The sequence below is a fragment of the Poecilia reticulata genome, unplaced genomic scaffold (genome assembly GCF_000633615.1).
Source record: "Poecilia reticulata strain Guanapo unplaced genomic scaffold, Guppy_female_1.0+MT scaffold_278, whole genome shotgun sequence".
NCBI lineage: Eukaryota > Metazoa > Chordata > Actinopteri > Cyprinodontiformes > Poeciliidae > Poecilia > Poecilia reticulata.
Genome location: NW_007615057.1, coordinates 97,170 through 101,997, shown reverse-complemented (window position 1 = coordinate 101,997; position 4,828 = coordinate 97,170). Strand labels below are relative to the sequence as shown.

Genomic DNA, 4,828 nt, shown 5'->3' with positions numbered 1-4,828 from the left:
TGTGTGCTTTGTAATATGCTCATTCTATTGTTATAGCCACTAAGCATATTTAAATATGCTGAACTATGTATTAAAAACATACTTAAAAAATACAATTGTTTATAAATGTAGCTTAGATAGATGTTTGAATATAGTTTCCAGTAACAAAAAAGCGTGTTATGATCGATTAAATGCGCTGATACGTCATTGTGCTGCTAAACACATAACGCTGAGTGGAGTGGTGGACCTCTCCAAGATGGCCGCCCTAAATCTCGTCAGCGACAATAGGAGAGAGCGGCCATGAGGCATCTATCCTTATATTATGTCTATGTATACCCCATTGACGAGAAGGGTTTTCTCATTGACTGCTGTTTTGCTCCCTAAGCGGCCGAAACTGACTATCTAGGAACGAATAAGATGACGAGTTTATTCTATTTTTAAAAACACCTTTATTTACAATTTATGTGCTAGTTTGAACAGGATATTAAGAATATTTACTATAAATACATGTCAGACGTATCGGTCATAAGACTTAAATTCGGTATTTAAAAATAACTCAGTAAAATATAAAACCGGAGGGTTTTTGTTGTGGTTGTTAGCTTTATTTAAAAAGCCTTTTTTTAAATTTACCAACTATTTTTGAGTATATCAATGATTTACACCAAATAAATTTAAGAAAAATTAAGATGTATTTTCTTTTGTGATTGCATGCAAACTGTTCTGTAAACGTTTTAATGTTTTTGATTGAAATAATGACGGATCCCACAAAAACCCACGAAGAAGAATAAGCTGACGTCATCCTATGCCAGTGTTTTTCAACCATTTTTGAGTCAAGGTACACTGTTTTAATTTTAAAAATCCCGAGGCACGCCACCAACTAAAAATGGAAATAAAGACTGTAGCCGCCTATATATAGTCATTCTTATCAAAGTCTCTCGAATGGGAATCAAATAAACACAAAAAGGTATTTTTATCACATTTTACATTTCTTATTTCAAATTGCATTTAACATGTCCACTTCAAAAATACACCTGAATAGTGCCACCACACTGTGGTGTGAAATTTAAAGAAGTTGTAGAAAACTTCAAAGTGTTTTACAAACTAATCCACAAGCATCTTATAGCCAGAATACAGAAAATAATTATTCTGAAAGACGCAATAATATTTGGGAAACATTTCACTTCATATTCACTGTTACAATATGAAGAGTTGCATGTACAAAATGTCAATATCTGTATATTGACATTTACAGAAAATAATTCTTATTCTGAAAGAAGCAATAATATTTGGGAAACATTTCACTTCATATTCACTGTTACAATATGAAGAGTTGCATGTACAAAATGTCAATATCTGTATATTTTACCCACCTGGTGTGAAACCTGTGCATTTTGGATGAAAACAGTTGATTTACTGCCAGAAATTGAAGATTTCTGTCTCTCTCTGGTTTTAGTTTTTATAGTAACCAGACTAGAGAAGCTCACTTCACACAGATATGTTGTGGGAAATGGACTCATGTTCTTTCCAACTACTGCTGAGCTTCAGTCTTTTCCATCACTGTCATCAGTCTTTCTAGATTCAATGCTCTCACCGCTACCTGTAACATTTATACATCACTAATTCTTGTTTTAATGTAAAATGCTGTGTACCTACTGCCATCTAGTGGTAAGAATATTACATGATTACGGCGCTAGTCGCTGCTACAGCAGACACTCGAAGATGACATTATTTGCAGACAATTCATTTTCAAAAAATCTTTTAAAACCAATTACCGTATTTTTCGGACTATATAGCGCACCATACTAGCACCCGCAATTAAAAAAAATTAAAATAAAAACTGGAAGCTGCTCTCGGTTTTCCATCAGGACCCAGCAGAATGCCTCGTCCTAATAAATCTGCTGGACGCAGCACTCCGTCTCCAAAGCCGAACCATGGTTTCGTTCACACCGAACTTAAATGCAGCGGCTCTGTTTCCCTCCTGTAGTGCCAGATCGACAGCCCTCAACTTAAAAGCTGCATGATATGAGTTTGGAAACATTTCTCCGTCGTCCCTGCTGCTAGCATGTGCTTCTTCTAAATGAAAATTAGCCGTTCTTCTTTGATTTACAATTTTGACTTCTAATGATTCACTTCCTGCTAGAGAGCCCCCTGGTGGTTGAAGAAAAATACACAGAAAAGCCACAGCGGGCTACAATCCGCATGGTTCAAAGTTTAGGAAAAAAGTAGCAGCTTATAGTCCGGAAAATACGGTACCGTAGTGAAATTGAATAATTTCCACGACACACCTGACGATCACGCGGAACAGTGGTTGAAAAACACTGTCCTATGCCACACTTTCACTCCGGTGAGTAAAAATCTGCACCTGTCAAAATGTTTTTGTTCTCTAAAACCAAAAATAACTCCAAAGTGTTACGTTATACAGTTACTGATAGTAGTTTTAGGACTTAATGGCAGTAGGACTGTGATGCTAATGGTTGAAGACACGTTTGTAAAAAGATTTTGCCGGAAAATATATGGTGGAAGCTAGCTTAATTAGCCTATTGGAGGCTAATTGTAACTGTAAACTGTATCTGTGCTTAATACGTTTAATTAGCCACGATAGTCATATAATAGTGTTTATAGTCATGCTTGTTGTTGCCACATTGTAAAATTGGAGGGTTGCTAAAAACATCAGTGCCCCTAGGCTGTGATGATCTTTAAAGGTTTGTTTATGAACCCTGTCTGAATACACAGATTGCAGCTAGGTCATTTACTTGAATTAAAAATGAACTTGCATCAGTACAGGCACATTTCTTTCTTCCTGTCTATGTTATTTATTTCTGTTGCAAGTCGGATGAAGAGAAGTAAAGAGCTGAGAACCTGATTTTTGAACAGACAGAGACCAGGAGCAGCCTGGGATGCTTACTGAGGAGCATCCAATAATGATACAAGAGAACCAGGAAGATACTGTGATAGTGCTTGATCTGGTTCCTGTTTCTCCTCCTGTTGTCCCATCCTCTCAGTCTATTCAGAAGAAAAGACCCAGAAGCACCTCTCCAGCTGGTATGAATAATAATTCTTTGAATGACTCAAAATCAAAACATAAAAATTATCAAAATTTAAATAACTGTCTACTTTGGCTGTTTCGTACTTTGACGTACATGTCCCAGAAGGGATGTCTGACTCCATTCTTGAGTGGTTATGTTCTTCAACATTTTGGTGTAACTGGTTGAATCAAATGGCTGAGGAACCACCTCATTCATTCAGCATTCAGATCATATGAAGTCCTGGTAACATCAACATTAAGTGAGATGTTTTGTGCCACAGAAGCACCTAAAACCAGAAACCTAACCTATTCTTGATGCCTGGTATTTGGACACCTATGTCCTATTTTATGTTTTTTTTATTTCTCATTTTAAATCAGACAGGTAAGATCTCGGCTGACAGCTTCATGAAAAGATTTTTGAGTGGGAAGCCATAAGATATGAGTTGGATAAAATGTTAAGGAAGGATCCCTTCAAGTGTCAAGTTTGTACCTCAGATGTGCTTTCAGTTTTAGTGGATGGAAACTGCAAGTATTACCATTTAAAGAATGCAGCAAGGTATTGTAAAATGTGTACAATATAACAATTTGTATGTGTTGGTGATGTTCACTACCTTTGGACTTTAACATGAAGTGTATTTTATTGCTTCTTTTTCAGATTGGACGAACAGGCTATATTTCAGGACCTTTTCATAGCCAAGGATGAAAACGTAGGAAAATTTGTGGACTGTATACACAAATCAACCGAAAATGTAAGACTGCAGATTGTATATGTATAATAACAGTAACCTTTTAGCCTGTAATAATAGCATGCCTGACTGAATTGTATGCGTTCTAGATTTTGTGGTGGGCAATGGTCAGCAGCCAGGGGGATCTCTTACAGATCCAGCAGCAAACTGGATGAGGAGGCTTGGAGCTAGCGGTGTGTAGACATGGAGTGCTTTAGAGATAAGGTATGAGATATTTGCATAACCCTTGTTCTTTTCAACAAAGGCTGGCCAACAGACAATCACTTTTTTTTCCCATGGATGTAACATGCAAGTACTGGACATAACTTGAAAACTAACAAAAAACTGTCCTGAGCTCCAACACCTGCTTAAAATGAAGCCATTTCTCTCAATTTTCCATGGCAAAGCCCATGAATGTAAGTAAGGAACACTGACCAGGCATTGAATAACCTTGCTGGTACATACTGCATAAATATCTTTGACACAGTTGATGTTTGTTTGTGGAGACACAGATGGACACAAAGCTTGTGCCAAGGCTCATCGCAAGATCAGAAAGGAGAAAACATCTTAGCATTGGCTTTAGAAGATGTTGGTCACTTGAAGACTGATACAGACACAGAAGTTCTGTCTTTGGAAGGAATCCTGTCCGGTGACACAACATTGCCATGGCAGCAATCACAGAGTGGTAAATAAACATACACTAATATGTTTTATACTGTCATCATACCTAACAGATAATGTGACTAGCCCAGCATCCTGCATGTTTTAGTTCTCTCCCTTGTTTAACACACCTGCATCAAATGATGGCTCGTTAGAGGCCTAAGAAGAACATTGACAAGCTGAGGAGGTTGTTGCTGCCACAAGGGAGAGACTAAAACATGCAGGATGCCGGGCCACTAGGACCCACTTTGGGGACCACTGATCTACAGACTTTGTCAGGAGCAGAGAGTGTTCCTTTGACGACGACTTCAGTAGTGACTGATAATAATCATATATATATATATATACTGCTCAAAAAAATAAAAGGTACACTTCAGTGTTCACTTAAATGTTAAAGTGTTCCCTTTATTTTTTTGAACAGTGTATATATATATATATA

At 37.2% G+C, this 4,828-nt stretch overlaps 2 long non-coding RNA genes across 4 annotated transcripts; both read left to right on the top strand.

Moving 5' to 3' along the window:
* The first annotated feature begins 2,979 nt into the window (after positions 1 to 2,979).
* LOC103460718 (uncharacterized) lies at positions 2,980 to 3,867 on the top strand. Of its 2 annotated transcripts, XR_532974.2 has the most exons (5): positions 2,980 to 3,021; positions 3,383 to 3,386; positions 3,512 to 3,560; positions 3,660 to 3,753; positions 3,840 to 3,867. It is a non-coding gene; the product is annotated as an uncharacterized LOC103460718 (long non-coding RNA). The 2 variants fall into 2 exon arrangements; XR_001776309.1 differs by lacking the exons at positions 2,980 to 3,021; positions 3,383 to 3,386 and having other exon boundaries at positions 3,480 to 3,560.
* A 60-nt stretch (positions 3,868 to 3,927) lies between these two features.
* Positions 3,928 to 4,333, top strand: LOC103460717 (uncharacterized). 2 transcript variants are annotated; one of them, XR_532973.2, is made up of 2 exons: positions 3,928 to 4,149; positions 4,236 to 4,333. It is a non-coding gene; the product is annotated as an uncharacterized LOC103460717 (long non-coding RNA). The 2 variants fall into 2 exon arrangements; XR_532972.2 differs by having other exon boundaries at positions 3,930 to 4,145.
* The last annotated feature ends 495 nt before the right edge of the window (positions 4,334 to 4,828 follow it).